Raw genomic sequence first — 16,889 nt, 5'->3', positions numbered from 1 at the left:
CCAAATATATATACTCTCTCCCAGCATGCACTTCTGGTACTTCATCTCAAAACGCCATCTCTTTCTTCATGCCTCCAGGCAGACAGACAGGCTCTCCCTGGCAGAGCCTAGAGCACATGGCTAAGCCTTAGGCTTCAGGCCTGCCCAACGCAGCTGTTCCTCACTCACCCACACCAGACTAAGGTCTAGGTAGGAGAACCCTGATCACTTGAGCTCCCCAAATATATATACTCTCTCCCACATGCACCAGTGGCCAGAGAAACTCATACTGATTGGTGAGATAAGTATGCATATTTATAATACAGCTCATCTTACTATTGCTGAAGATAACAGTGCCACCTATTGGCAAAAGGAAGGAACCACAGCTATGCTAGCCTTAGGGGTGAACCCAAATGACCAAAAAACTACAAATAACTCCAACCTAGCAAAGCTAAATTTACCAGTAGCCCTTGTTTAAGACAAGCATATGAACTGACTGTGTGTGTGCTTGCCCTGACACTGCATGTGTAACTCTCTTCCCTGGCATTGCATGCGTGTGTCTGCCATGATAGTGTGTGTATGCTATTGTGTGTTTATGTCTGCCCTTCCCTTACGCTGTGTTTGTGTCTCTTTCTATCTGATGTCCTGACACCCTATGTGTATGTGTCTGCCCTGACATTATGCCTCGGCAGTATGTTCATATGTCTGCCTTAACAGTGTGCATATTGGTGACACTGTGTATATCAGCTTTGGCATTGTACATGTATGTGTGCGTGTCTCTGCCCTGACACTTTGGGGTTGATTTACTAAAACTGGAGAGTGAAAATTTGGTGCAGTGGTGGATGTTAGCCAAACAGCTTCTAACTTCAGCTTGTTCAATTAAGCTTTCACACAAAAAACTGGAAGCTGATTGGTTTCTATGTACAGCTGCAGCAGATTTTGCACTTTCCAGCTTTAGTAAATCAACCCCTGTGTGTGTGTCAAACAGTGTGCATGCTCTTCATTTGCTATGTACTGTAAGTGGGCAGTTGTACATTGCCTTCATTTCCTGGTATGCAGTCTTCAGAATCTGTGTACTGTAGTGAAGGCCAGGGGCAGACTGACAACTCATGGGGGCTCCCGGGCAATAGGGGATCATGGGACCCCTGTTTCCATGCCCACACTCAAAGCACACCCAAAAAAGCCTATAAAAGATACCAGGGGCATTTCATGGGGCCCCCTACTGACCCCGAGCCCTCGGTCAGTGCCTGAGTTTTCAAATGGTCAGTCCGCCCCTGGTGAAGGCACATAATACAAAAAAAGAGAAAGAAGCACATATACAGGGGTAGAATGTAACACTGAAAAGGAGAGAGGTGAGTTTGGAAAGGAGCTCAGTGCTGAAGAGGACAGCAGAGAGCATTGCTGTATTATGATGAGGGTGTGAAACTGAATGTGTGCAAGAAGCTTCTACACAAGAAGCAAGAGTTGTCCTCTATAAAGGATCGCTGGAGGGACTGTATATAGTCCTACAGAACAGTGCACAGTCCAGTGTTTATCTGTTGATTCTCTGCAAACAGGAAACTTTTTATTAAAGGAAAAAGACATAGTGTTTAACAATAGATGCAGCTACAAACTTATAAACACTGTCACCTATTGGTTGAAGAATATATCTCTACTGAACACTGCCACTGATGTACTTGTTGCACACAAAATACATGAACATTGTATTCCAACATCCCCACTCAACTACTCTTTATATTAGTCCCATTTCAGATCTCAGTTCCATAAATCTGTTTCTTGTAAGCGATTTTATCAAAGCATCTGCAATCATGTTATTAGTTTCACAATACATAAACAGAATTACATTTGGTTCAACCAGATCACGAATGTAATAGTGTCTGACTTCAATATGCTTTGTTATTGCATTGATCTTCTCATTGGTGGCAAATTTGATACATCCTTGATTGTCCTCACACAGGATTGTAGGCTGGGACAATTGGCTCTCCAAGATTTTTAAGCAATTGCCGTAACCACACAGCTTTTTGACTGGCATAGGCAACAGCAATGTATTCTGTCTCTGTACAAGACAAAGCTACTGAGATCTGCTTCTTGCTGGATGAGGCTATAGAACTGTTTCCTAATTTGAACAAGTAACCACTTGTGGATTTGTAAGTGCTTAGGTCACCTGCCCAATCAGAGTCCACATATCCTATGAGGTTAAAATCACCAACTGCAGACAGCTTCTGACTCAAGTCTTTCATTTGTTTGATGCATCTCGTGTCTCTCTTAATTGATATCCAGTCTCTTTGAGGTGGTTCACTCACACATCTACAAAGAAGCGACATGTCAGCTACAATATGTGGACATGCAGTGGTTGCAATAGCAATGTCCCCACTGCCTGTCTGTACTGATCATTATTAGGAAGAAGATCCTTATCCCCTTCCATTTTTGGATATGCTGTGTCCATGGGAGTACTTCTTTGGCTTCAGTCATGCCAAACTGCTGAAGCACTGCCTCAATTCTAGATTTCTGAATTAAAAGGAAGCTGCCATCTTCTTTGTACCGTACGTTAATTCCTAGGTAATGTTACCTCCCCAAGATCTTTAGTCTCAGAATGCTGGCTAAGTACTGCAGTCAACTTTGCATCTTCTTCATTTTGTGAGCAATAATTAAGTCATCCACATAGAGTAAAATATACACTATCTTGACAAAAGTATTGGGACACCCCTCTAAATCATTGGATTCAGGTGTTCCAATCACCTCCATGGCCACCGGTCAAGCAGCAGGGCATGCAGACTGCTTCTACAAACATTTGTGAAAGAATGGGTCTCAGAAACTCAGTGAATTCAAGAGTGGTACCATGATAGGTTGCTACCTGTGCAATAAGTCCATCCGTGAAATTTCTTTGCTACTAAATATTCCACGGCCAACTGTTAGAGGTATTATAACAAAGTGGAAGCAACTGGGAACAGCAACCTAGCCATGAAGTGGTAGGCCACGTACAATAAAACAGCAAAATCAGCTCATGAACAGAAGTTGCCAACTGACTGCAGAGTCAATAGCTAAAGACCTCCCAAACTTCCTGTGGCCTTCAAATTAGCATAACAACAGTGCATGGAGAGCTTCATATAATGGGTTTCCATGGTCAAGCAGCTGCATGCAAGTCTTACATCACCTAGTGGCAAGCAAAGCGTTGGATGCAGTGGTGTAATGTACTCTACCACTGTACTCCAGAGCAGTGGAGGTGTGTTCTTTGGAGTGACGAATCACACTTCTCTGTCTGGCAATCCGATGGATGTGTCTGGGTTTGGCGGTTGCCAGGAGAATGGTACTTGCCTGACTGCATTGTACCAAGTGTAAAGTTTGGTGGAGGGGGGATTATGGTGTGGGGTTGTTTTTCAGGGGTTGGACTTGGCCCCTTAGTTCCAGGGAATCTTAAGTTGTCAGCATACCAAGACATTTTGGACAATTTCATGCTTTCAAATTTGTGGGAACAGTTTGGGGATGGCCCCTTCCTGTTCCAACATGACTGCGCACCAGTGCACAAATCAAGGTCCATAAAGACAATGATGAGCGAGTTTGAGGTGGAGGAACTTGACAGTCCTGACCTCAACTGGATAGAACACCTTTGGGATGAATTAGAGCAGAGACATATAGTAAGTTTTGGTGGACCTGGTGGTCCTGGGAATCCTAAAAATGTAGAGATTGGAAGTGTGTCATGCTGCTAATACAGAAACTTGTCCACAGAGACACAATCAATTCTGGATTAAGACAGCCCGATACATGTCCTCAGATACACTATGGGGGAGGTTTACTAAGACTGGAGCACTCAGAATCTGGTACAGCTGTGCATGGTGGCCAATTAGCTTCTAACTTCAGCTTGTTCAATTAAACTTTGACAATAAAACCTGGAAGCTGATTGGTTTCTATGTAGAGCTGTGGGAGGAATAGTGCCCCATCACTGGTGTCAGTGTGGAAGTAATAGTACCCCATCATTGGTGTCAGTGAGAGGAATAGTGCCCCATTGTTGGTGTCAGGGGGAGGAATAGTGTCCCATCATTGGTGTCAGTGGGAGGAATAGAGCCCCATCATTGTCAGTGGGTGGAGCTCTAATAGGAAGAGGTGGGGCCTAAATAGGAAGAGGTGAGGTTTACAGATGAAGGGGTGGATCTTAAACAGGAAGGGGTGAGACAAATTTAGATGTGGGGGGATGCCCGATTTTAGTCTTGCCTAGGGCAGAACAAAGCCAAAATACACCACTGGGTAACATATGTATTATAGATTATTGCTTTCTGCATTCAGCCAGCAAATTTAGACTTCTCCCCATAAAAGGTTCTCCAACACTCCTGTGTTCAACATCAAATCACCTATATTGCAGTATATAGACAGACCACTAATATAAATAAAGTACCTCAGTCATTGGTATTCTGTGAGAGAAGGGTTAAGGGCTCTTGTTAATAGTTCGTTAGTTTTCCTGAAATAGGAGCTTCTCTGGACTGATTCCTGCACCCTTGTCACCCAAAAGCATGAGGTATGGTCAGTTACTTCCCACAGATCTAGACATGGACACTTTCATTTACCTAAAGCATCTTCACCATCATCTTGCCACTGAAATTCTGGGACAGCCCCTACCTGTAACACTTCCTGGGACCTCAGAGGCACTGGTCCAGATTACATAATGTACAGTATGGTGTACAGAACACTGTGGGATGAAGTATGTAACGGAGTTCAGCAGTCAGAAGTATGTAATGTACAACACAACATGCAGAGTGCAGCAGTTTGCAGTGTTTAACATACAGAAGACAGGAGGGTACAACATTCTGGAGGGATGTATAGTACAGCATACTAGGGATAAGGTTTCAGTTTGTCATTACCATGAGTTCAATGAAAATCCTGCGGGTTTGAGCTTAGAGGTCCCAGTGGGTTTATGTGCAGAATCACCCCCAAATTACGTAAACTACAGTGCAAATATTCAAATATTCAGGAATCAAAAGTAGGTAAACTGCAGACTACAGAGATGGAGTAACTGCCTTACCTAGTACACAGCAGTACCCCTATGAGGTATTTCACACCTGCATACACATATAAAAAAAACACACACACATTTTTGGACCTGCCTGACCCAGGTGTCTTCTCTGTCTATTTCATTATACAGTTTAAATCCCAGCTCCAGAAAATAAAAAAGGCCACTCTTGCAGTGGTTCCCCATGCTGCATGGGTTAGCTGCTCATTTAGTCTAAACAGTAATATATAGCAGCTTACTCATCACTAGATGTGGTGGCTGCATTATTTTCTTTGTTAGGCTTTTTTCCCTCTGTTTTCACCTGGTGATCTGGCCAGTAACACACCTCTCGTAATAGAGCGCCCCCACTCAGGATGAAGGAGCACAGGGGGCACCTTTGAACAGCAACATTGTCAGTCTGGGTGGAGGGAAGTGTTAGATTATATTAGCAGTTTTAGATACACTAATAAAATTTAAGCCAAACTCCAGCTCACACTTTTTTTCTTTTTGGGATAAAGGTTTTACATGAATATACATTCACAGGCTACTTTATTAGGTACACCTGTTCAATTCCTTGGTAACACAAATTGCTAATCAACTAATCACATGGCAGAAACTCAATGTATTTAGGCATCTAGACGTGGTGAAGATGACCTGCTGAAGTTCAAACCGAGCATCAAAATGGGGAAGAAAGGGATTTAAGTGACTTTGAACATGGCATGGTTGTTGGTGCCAGACTGGCTGGTCTGAGTATTTCCAAGACTGCTGATTTATTGGGATTTTCATGCACAACTATCTCTAGACTTTACAGAGAGTGGTCCAAAAAAGAGCAAATATCCAGTGAACAGCAGCTGTTTGGGGAAAAAAATTCCTTGTTAATGTCAGAGGTCATAGGAAAATGGGCATTCGATTTCAGCTGTGACATTCAGATGGTAGGGTCAGAATTTGGCATAAACAACATGAAAGCATTAATCCACCCTGCCTTGTATCAATGGTTCAGGCTGGTGGTGGTGGTGTAATGGTGGTGTGGGAGATATTTTCTTGGCACTAGCAAGGTGTACCTAATAAAGAGACCAATGAGTGTATACAATATGATCATCATAAGCACCCCTCTCAGTGGTAAATGGTTTGTCTCATCCCACTAACTGATACATTTGCAGGACAGCTTGTTCTTTGAAAAGCAACAGACTAAATGGTCAGATCACCAGATGAAAACAGCATATGTCTAAAAAAGAAGACTAATGCAGCCATCACATCTAAGAATTGGTAAACTGCAATACAATAAATGTTTGCTTTTGGGTTTAATACTACTTTAAGGAATATATACTTAAGCTGGTGCACATGCATATTTTTTTTTCTTTCATTCAGCTAAATGAAGTGGATGCAGAAATCCCCCTGCCAGACATTGTATTCTGACAATGGAGACTCTCTGCTGTCAGATTACACTGATCAGTGCTGCAGCTGATTGGCTGCAAGCCACTGATCGAACAAGTTTTCCTTTGGTCTAATGTTTAGCTTATGTCTAACAGGGAGAGTTTCACAGAGATCAAAATTCGGCCTGCAAAAATGAATTTTAATCTATTTGTACCCAGCTTTACCTTACTCTTTGCTTCACCAGGCTCCCTCCAGCGCTGTGACTAGTTTCCCACAGCTTCTGTGTGCAATGTGACTAGTCACACTCCAGCCTCGGCATTGTACCACACAGCGTTAATGTATGGTATGTCAAGATGCTGAAGTGTTAGGTGGAGCACTGGAGCTGGCTGAAGCATAAAATCATGTAGGTGAAAGAGGCTATTCTCCGCTCAGCACTGAAAAGGTAAACTTTCTTTGCTTCCTGGAGTTGGCCTGTATTAGGGCAACACATCACTTGCTATTTATGCTCAAATCCTTGAATATGTTAGGAATTAGTGGGACTTTTTAGGTTCTACATAGATGTATTCCATATATATATATATATATATATATATATATATATATATATATATATATACAGTGCTCACTGAGTTTTATAGAACATTTGTTTATCATATAACTTAGATTACAAAACCTTCAGTTTTACTCAAATTATTTGATGCAAAAATGAATACACCCCACAACAAAAATTAGTACATCTAGCGTTTTGTATAACCTCCATGATTTGTAAGGACATCACCAAGTCTTCTAGGCATGGAATGAACAAGTTGGCAATAAATTGCAACATCTAGCTTTTTCCATTCTTTAAGAACGACCTCTTTTAGAGCCTGGATGCTGGATGGAGAGTGATGCTCAACTTGTTTCCTGAGAATTCCCCATAGGTGTTCAATTGGGTTTAGATCAGGAGACATACAGTACCTGGCCACTGATTCACTTTCACCATGTTCTTCTTCAGAAATGCAAAAGTGGCCTTAGATGTGTGTTTTGGATTATTGTCATGTTGGAAAAGTGCACAACGGCCAAGGACACGGAGTGATGGTAGCATCTTCTCTTTCAATATAGAGCAGTACATCTGTGAATTCATGATACCATCAATGAAATGCAGCTCCCCAACACCAGCAGCACTCATGAAGCCCCACAGAAGGACACTGCTACCACCATGTTTCACTGTAGGCACCATGCATTTTTCTTTGTACTCTTCACCTTTGCGATGCCATACAGTTTTGAAGCCATCAGTTCCCAAAACATTTATCTTGGTCTCATCACCCCAGAGTGCAGAGTTCCAGTATTCTTTTTCTTTTTCATTATTGGTCCTGGTAAATTCTAGCCTGGCTTTTTTGTGCATGGGCTTTAGGAGATGCTTTCTTTGTGGACGACACCCATGCATGCCATTCTTCTGTAGTGTATACCATATTGTGTCATGGGAAACAATTAGCCCAGTTTGGCTTTCTACTTCTTAGGCTAGCTGCAGTAAACTTGCATGGTGATTTTCTTCAACCTTTCTCATTAGAAGATTCTGTTGCGTTATTAACTTCCGTAGATGGCCTGGACATCTCTGTGAGATGGTTACAGTTCCAACTTTGTTAAATTTTTGTATCACTTTTGCTACAGTATTCTGACTGATAAGTAAAGCTTTCCTGATTTTCTTGTAGCCTTCACCTTTTCTTGTGTAATGAAATTATTTTCTTTCTCAGGCCTTGTGACATTTCTCTTCCATGGGATGCCATTGCTGACAGCATGAAATGGGAAGCGGTTTTCTTTGTTAAGTAATGCCATATTATAATCAACTGTCTACTGGACATTTGTTTAATGAATAATTAGACTCACCTGTAGTTGAATTCTTGTTAATTGTGATTTTGTTGTCTACAATTTGGTTTTGCTCCTGTAGCCTACTCTTTTTTGAACAAGTCTCATTTATATATATTTTTTTTTGTAGGAGAGAAAGAAGGAGAGAAAGAAAGAGAAAAAAGAAGAGAAGACATGAGGCTGGTGGGGAGCCCACGGCATGCAGGAGATGGATAGGAGGGGCAGCCGAGTGGCACATAGAGAAACCGAGAAATGCACGGTCCAGTTCCTCTATGTGCCGCCCAACTGCCCCTCCTATCCAGGCTGCCCCGGCCCACCGCACAAATGCCCAGTGTGCCTTATGGTCAGTCTGGGCCTGGTTTGAAGTGTCAGGAGGCTTGCAAGGTCAGGGCAACCACTGGAGGCAAGCATTATCAAGCGAACCCATGCAGGGGTAGCTCTACATAGGCAGCCTGGGTGGCTGAGAAAGGACAGTGAGCTTGTGCTCCCTCTTGTTGTACCAGACAGAGCCATTTACCTTTCAATTTTGGGGGCAGAAAAGCCCCCACCTTGCAAAGCACCCTTTTCCCAATGTTGAGACACCAGGTCTTTTTCCCTACCTCTGATGCCCCAAAAAGGAGATTGGGGTAAAATAAGGGGGGAATAGTAGAATCTGCAAGTTCAATATAATAAGATGATGTCCAAATATCCCAGGAAAGCCTTGGGACAAGATTCTAAAAGTGACTACTGACCTCAAATCAACTACAAACAAAGCACAAAAGGGGTTGATTTCATACAGAGCTTGCAATCAGAAATAAAGTACAGAATAATATTAAGTGGCCCTAATATCCTCCTATCCTCCTTTCCAATACACTGACACTATGACAGCTCTGCGTCCTTCCCCCCTCTGCCTTTTCTGATGAGGGGCTGGAACATAACATAGCCCCCATTATTGGCCTTTCTAGGCAAGTTTGTAGGCAGGTGCAGTCTACATTCTCCACTGCAGGTGACGCTCGTCTGAAACAGCAATGCAGCTGGAGGAGGTCAGAAAAAACTGTTTCTCTGATTCCCTTGTTCCCTGAGGGATATCTTGGGTCACGCAGAGTCTTTTTAAAGTCCTTTCCCTCGGGTTTTGATGCACATTTTGTGGGTGGCTAATGTAGGGAGTGGATACCCATCTGCCAGGGAATGTAGGGAGTGGATACTCATCTGTCAGGGACAGCACTAGCAGCAGGGAGAGGTTCCAGAGGAGAAAGGAAAGCTTAAGGTCTGTCTGCAACTGAGCATGTTCACTTTTGGTTTGGGCCAGCCAGGCCGCACTCAGCTTCCTTTAACATGCACTGTCTCTAGCTCAGGCCTATTTACCACTGACTCTCCACTCTGACTGTTGTGAGTTACAATACATTGTTTGGTGAAATTGCGGACTGTGTATTCTTTGACGCTCTGCACCCACTTAAGATGCTGACCAAAGTTCAAAGGCCCTTGCAGTACATTATCATTCCAACAAATCTGGAGAAATTAATTGTTTGACGGGACCATGAACCTCGAACAGCCTGGGTTCTACTTGAACCCTGCATTGTCCTGAACTTGAATCTCATCCCTACTGCAAAGTATCATTGCTCAGGAACCTGTGTTCTAATTAATGTATGTGTTCATTCAATACTCAAATGTAACTTTCATTTCCGTTTGTCTTTGTTAGCATTCTTACAATATCTAAATGTAAACCAAATTCAACATTTTCTACTATCCCTTTAGAAATAACATACCTGATCTTCTCAGTATAAAAAGTAAAACTGCAATTATTATAACCACAGCCATAACACTTATATAGATGTATGTTCTGTGGGTTTGATGATGTTTCTCATCCGACTCTGATACATTAACACCTGCAAAATGGTAATGGAACAAAACATGTCAGTTTTATAATTGGTGTGTGTTGCAGAAATGTTTCATTATATCAAATTTAGGGCAACAAAGAATTAAACATCAAAATCTAGCATTACATAATTCTCCTATAATCCCCCCTTCAGCTGCACTAAGAGAGCAAGTGGCTGATGTATCTGCCTTTCATAAATTTTCAAAAGGGGAGAACACAGAGATGACCTCTTCAATGCATTGCTGCTCCTTCATTGTCCACCTGGCAGGCTGTGATGGGTAGCAAAGAAGTTGAAGTCCTTAACTAGTTGTAGACCTCGTACTGCATAATACACAATAGCTTTAACCAATCACAATGTATTAAAAAAAAAAATCCTGATCACTTTCCCAGATTAGTACAATGTTACTAAGGTAACATTATATTGCTTCGGACACAGTATGTTAAAAAAAACGTAAAAGAAAATTAAAGAAAAAAGAAAAAAAAACTTGTGCTGCATGTAAAGGGGCATACCACCATTACTGCTTTACCTGAATCATTGATGTCGATGGGTTGTATTAATATACCTGGCAATTTGAAGGCTCATTGGCCCTTTGGGTCACTGCAATAAGGTGAGGGGGCAATCCAGCCGTTGGAGGATCCCGATTTTTCACTCATATCACCGTCATCACCAATATATGTGGCTCACTCGTTTGAAGAGTGCACAAGGGAACTTTTTCGCCATTATATATGAATGATATAGTTGCACATTTTTCAGCAATATGCGGTTTTCTTTGAAAAGTTTTTCTTTCACTATCTGTTGTAACACTGTTTTTTGTGCTCACACTTATTTATCCCAATTAGGGATTGCATAGCACCAGGTAGACAACAATTGGTTGTCATTTATCACTTTGATTTAACACATTGATGTGTGAGGAGGTCATGTGGTATTAATTTGTTTTTTGTTATCAGGTTTTTTCCTGACCTTTAGCGCATCCACATTTGTTGTGAGTTATTTTTACAAGGCACTTTCTATTAAGGCACAATTTATGCCATTCATCTATCACTTCACTCGTGACCGAAGTCACGTTTTTTCCCCGTTTTTGGGGAAGTATGTTTAGTTTTCACTTATTTATGTCATCATATGATGTTTTTTGTTTACACATGTATGTTTATTGATCTAAGTATCACATGTTATTATTTATGTCTATATGCATAAGATTATTGGATTAATGTATATATTTATGGGTTGTATTTAGTTTATTTAGATACCATTTAGGGAGAGCAACACCATTTGTTTTATTGTTCGGTAATAGCTTGTTGTGGACTGATCAAAGCAATTCCAAGTCCAAAAATAGGCTGTGATGTAGTGCACCACACAAGTCAGTAAGTGAAGAGCCTTACAATCGTTATCAAAAAACGAAAGAGGTATGCTTTCAATTAGGCTGCAGGAGGTGGTTAACCCGTTGGTACTAGCAATAGCCACCGTTTCACCAGTTACCCCTCATGAGGGTTTTCAGGATTGGAGGTGCAAAGTGTGGGCACCTATATAAGGAATAAGCAGTCTCCCACTAAATATATAGTCAACACTGACTTTGGTACAGCAATTTCTATAGTTACGTGAAATAATGAACATGATACGGCGGCATACCACTTTGTAAGGTACAGGATAGATGAACATCCACTTCAATAGAGCCCCGCAATATTAATATTATTATTATACAGGATTTATATAGCGCCGACAGTTTGCTCAGCACTTTACAATATAAAGGGAGACAATACAGCAATAGTACAGTTCAATACAAGAGCGTTAGGAGGGCCCTGCTCCTTGGAGCTTACAATCTAGGAGGGAGGGGCTAGTGGTACAAAAGGTAATAACTGTGGGGGATGGACTGGTAGGAAGAGTAGAAGATTCCATTATTAGCTGAGGGCAGGATAGGTTTCCCTGAAGAGATAGGTTTTCAGAAATCGCCTAAAAGTGAGCAGAGTAGGCGATAGTCTGATAAATTGGGGTAGAGAGTTCCAGATGATGGGGGAAGCTCTGGAGAAGTCCTGGAAACGAGCATGGGAGTAAGAAAGCAGGAGGTCATGCGAGGAGAGGAGAGTACGGTTTGGTTGATATTTGGAGACAAGATTGGTGATGGCTTTATATGCTATTGTTAATGTTTTGAATTTTATCCGTTGGGCAATGGGAAGCCAGTGGAGGGATTGGCAGAGAGGGGTCGCTGATACAGAGTCCAAGGAGTCATATATATATATGGTGACTGGTTAATAAAGGGTTAATGCACACACTGTGTGTATTTGTCACTAAAGGGTTGATAAGCAGGTATGTCACATTATATATACTGTCTACAGATAGGTCACTGAGAGGTTAACTCCTATAAGCTGGTGAACTGAGGGGTAAACACTTCTTCTCCTGCTAATTACTCTGAGGACTAAGCACATACAATGAAGACTGGCCACTGGTGGGTTAATTCTATACAATGCAGTATTGTGAGTGGTGTCAAATTGGATAGTGAACTCTGTGAATAGGTATCTTACTGCTGGTATGGATATTGGGGAGTGATGTGTGTTCTGGAGGCAGAATACAGAGAGACCAATCTGCCCATCTCTTGTAGCATGTCCCCCAGTCTCTGCCTATCTCTTGTAGCATGTCCCCCAGTCTCTGCCCATCTCTTGTAGCATATCTCCTAGTCTCTGACCATCTCTTGTAGCATGTCCTCCAGTCTCTGCCCATATCTTGTAGCATGTCTCCCAGTCTCTGCCCATCTCTTGTAGCATGTCCCCCAGTCTCTGACCACCTATTGTAGCATGTCTCCCAGTCTCTGTCCCCATTCATGCACTCCACCAATGGCTGTATGGCATTTCTTAGAGTAAGTTTTCTAATGTTAACAACAGTGGACCATGCCTACATGGTCCCTGGAAAGCCTGCATGACAGAATGACAAAACATCACAATTGGGAGACAGAGACAGCTTTGTCACACTGTAACGGGAGATGCCTGAACAAGGACCTTCATTGTAGGATTTTCATAGTTTCTTTTAAATAAAAGCTACAATTTTAAAATTATTGAAAAATTACTTTTGAAATTACATTTACATGTTACCACTTATGAAAGTGTATTAAATGAGTTTGCATATACTTTAACAGTATGTTCTATTAAATAAGTATTCACATACAACAGTTCAGCTCCATTTTGCTGTATGAAATGTTAGAAACTGACTCTAGATCCGCATACCCTCCACACTTCATACTGTCACTAAAACCTAAGAAATATAGAATATTTATGAAGCCCCGAGTGGTTGCCATTCATGTCCATTAGGCTTTTTGATTCCCAGTTACAAAAAGCCTGACTATCAGAGCAGAGGGTGAGCAGAGCAGAGGCATTGAATGGATGCTCAGGCAGACAACAGCTTTCCAATAACCACATTAGGGCAGAAGCTCTTTTGTTTAACCCAAAGGAAGACCACTCTTTTTAGGTAGCAGCGACAAAATATTAAATTCGATTGTAATTTTTCTCCTACGCTAATGTTGGTAAATTAAAATAATAACATTTAAAAGGAATTTCTAAAAAAAAATTTTGTAAGTCTCCCCAAACGTATAAGGACCCCTCAACCCAAAAAACAACTAAATCATGTATTATAATTAAAGCATGTACCTTGAATGGCTGCAGTTGAGTCAACAATGTTTGTTGGTTGGATGTCTGTATGTGCTTTATATTTCAGTGGGAGTGGAGACAGAGCAACCAACGTATTGTCACTAAATACCAAACATGTCCAGTTTGTAGAGTATTCATCGATGTCTGTAACATTTAGAGTAATTTGCCTTGACTGTGATGTTATATTGTGTTCCTTTACAGCAATGAAGGTATATCTGTTCCCTTTAGCCCACACTAATGAAACACGACTGTTACTTATAACATGGGACACTCTGCATGTAATTGATACATTGCTGTTCTGGAATACTGCAGATGAAGGGTAGGAATTAACTGTAAAATAAAAAGATAAACATTTATTATTAGTTTAGAAACTACAGTGAGGGTTTTCAAAGGCAAACATATGGAGTGAATGTTCTAAATCCGTTCAGAGTGTAATCATATGGGACAAATAAAATATATGCTTGCAGATCCTTATCTGGGTTCCTTCTCTTGCAATCAAAACTAAAGCTTAAAGTATAGCCTTTACTTACTTGCTTTTAGTGTGTAGCATTTTTATTACTTATTAACCCTATTCAAAAACCCTGTTTCAGGTACAACTGTCATTTTTATCTAATACTAAAAAAAAAAGGTGTCGGCTAGAGATACACTTTAACCACTTCCCGTCCGCCCTATAGCAGAAGTATAGCAGGGCAGCACAGGTGTGAAAAATCACACACACGCACACACATATATATATATATATATATATATATATATATATATATATATATATACACACACACGTGATTTTGCATTTCTGGGTAGGGGGCCGCCACTCACGGCCTCAGATGTCAATTACCGAGTCCCGACCGGTGGTTACTCGCCGGCGCCTGGTGATTGCCAAGCATCTCCAAGGAGGGGGAGGACTGTTTGTAAACAAAACAGTTCTCTCTCCTGTCAGCTCCTGCACACTGCTTTGCATGGCTGTGCATAGCACAGCCATGCAAAACAGTGTGCTTACAGAGAAGCACAAACACAGCTCAGTATGTAAAACAGCACACAGTTAACCCTTTGATCGCCCCACATGTTAACCTCTTCCTTCCCAGTGTTATTAGTACAGTGTCATTGCTTTTTATTAGCACTGATCACTGTATTGGTGTCACTGGAGATGTCAGTGACCCCAAGTCAGTTCCCCCGTGTCAAAATGCCAGCCGCAGTCCTGCTATAAGTCACTGATCGACGCCATTACTAGTAAAAATAATTTTTCTTTAAAAAAATTCCAGTATATATACCGCCATTTGTAAACGCTATAACTGTCACATAAACTAATTAATTTACACGTATTGGGACACCAATGATATCTGAGGGAAAAAATGCTCCTTGCTTACGTCTCTGACAGATTTCTGAGCCTACAACCAGAGCGCCAAAACCTCCACACACATCTTTTCCCTCAGATATCATTGGTGTACAGTGGAGGAGCAGTTTTTTCCTTTGGTGGAGCCGTGATCATCTTCTGCCATCTAGTGGATTTCTTCTGCCTAGCTTTGTATTACCGTGTGGACCTTCATTGATCAAGGGAATACTTCTACCCTCTCCAAGTTGATGACAACTTTATGAATTCCATCCTTACTACACTGCACTATTTATGTGCACTTCTGGTTAGTGTGCATTGTTACCCATAATTGGGACTTTTTATGATCGTTTTTATTGTGTCACATATAATTTTTTTAGCGCTGCACTTTATTTTATTTTCATGTGAGGATTTTTTTTTGGTTATCCTGTGTGTTTCAGCTGCTTGTCTATTGAAAGCGCTCACTTTTTTGCTCTCTGTTTTATGTGATTGGTCACAGCTTGTCACATGGTACAAGGCTGTTGTGAATGGCCTTGTACCATGTGACCTCTGTGATCATTTACAGATTTCACTAGTAGTAAGCAATGATGTCAGAAGTGACATCTTGCTTTCTACTATTTATGTGATCACTGATTAGCCAATCAGTGATCACATGATCGGGAGCTCACACAGAGGTCCCGTACAGCGTTCAGTGTTTTGCTGTGTCCTCAAGACACAGAGGGCACCGGATTGTGGTGCTGCATGCTCCCAGGGAGCGCACACAAGCAGGGAAGCTGCCACTGCACTGCTCCCGTCCGGCCATTTGGTTAAAGTAACACAGCACAGTAACGCAAAAAATGGCCTGGGTCAGGTAGGGGGGTAAATCCTCAGGAGGGCAAGTACACCTAAACACATCCTATACGTGAAGAAATACCTATGCCCAAAAGAATATACATTATGCCAAAGCACAATCTTAAAATCACTCAAAAACACTATAAAATGTAAGCATACTTACAGCAACAGTTTACTATCCCTAAGCTTAGCCCTTCTGTGCTAAACGACTCTACCACCTCATCCTACCTGCCTATTTACCTCCTGTAATGTCATAATAAGCGCAAAACTATAAATATAACTAGCATTAGTATATTAGTGCCTGATATGAGATTTACTGAGTTTGGAATTATTATACAGGTGAAACTCGAAAAATTAGAATATCGTGCAAAAGTTAATTTATTTCAGTAATGCAACTTAAAAGGTGAAACTAATATATGAGATAGACTCATTACATGCAAAGCAAGATAGTTCAAGCCGTGATTTGTCATAACTGTGATGATTATGGCTTACAGCTCATGAAAACCCCAAATCCACAATCTCATAAAATTAGAATATTGTGAAAAGGTGCAATATTCTCGGCTCAAAGTGTCCCACTCTAATCAGCTAATTAAGCCATAACACCTGCAAAGGGTTCCTGAGCCTTTAAATGGTCTCTCAGTCTGGTTCAGTAGGAATCACAATCATGGGAAAGACTGCTGATCTGACAGTTGTGCAGTAAACCATCAATAACACCCTCCATAAGGAGGGAAAGCCTCAAAAGATAATTGCAAAAGAAGTTGGATGTTCCCAAAGTGCTGTATCAAAGCACATCCTGGACATGGGCTTCAAATGTCGTATTCCTTTTGTCAAGCCGCTCCTGAACAACAAACAACGTCAGAAGCATCTTACCTGGGCTAAAGAAAAACAGACTTGGTCTGTTGCTCAGTGGTCCAAAGTCCTCTATTCTGATGAGAGCAACTTTTGCATCTCATTTGGAAACCAAGGACCCAAGTATGGAGGAAGAATGGAGAGGCACACACTGCAAGACGCTTGAAGTCCAGTGTGAAGTTTCCACAGTCTGTGTTGATTTAGGGAGCCAT

The 16,889-nt window shown here is 41.4% G+C and overlaps 1 pseudogene across 1 annotated transcript in view; it reads right to left on the bottom strand.

Moving 5' to 3' along the window:
* Nucleotides 1–1,860: 1,860 nt before the first annotated feature.
* LOC149474369 (uncharacterized) overlaps nucleotides 1,861–16,889 on the bottom strand; it is a 40,861-nt pseudogene continuing 25,832 nt past the window's right edge. Inside the window, exons 4-7 of the transcript XR_016311213.1 lie at nucleotides 13,668–13,997; nucleotides 9,925–10,044; nucleotides 4,994–5,030; nucleotides 1,861–2,441 (exon numbers count right to left, since the gene is read on the bottom strand). The product of XR_016311213.1 is annotated as an uncharacterized LOC149474369 (transcript). The remainder of the gene's footprint in view (nucleotides 2,442–4,993; nucleotides 5,031–9,924; nucleotides 10,045–13,667; nucleotides 13,998–16,889) is intronic.

The sequence above is a fragment of the Staurois parvus genome, unplaced genomic scaffold, assembly GCF_062004578.1.
Source record: "Staurois parvus isolate SC_StPar_1 unplaced genomic scaffold, SC_StPar_1.0 ptg000006l, whole genome shotgun sequence".
Lineage (NCBI taxonomy): Eukaryota > Metazoa > Chordata > Amphibia > Anura > Ranidae > Staurois > Staurois parvus.
Note: the sequence above shows the minus strand (reverse complement) of the source record. Positions and strands in the feature narration are given on the sequence as shown.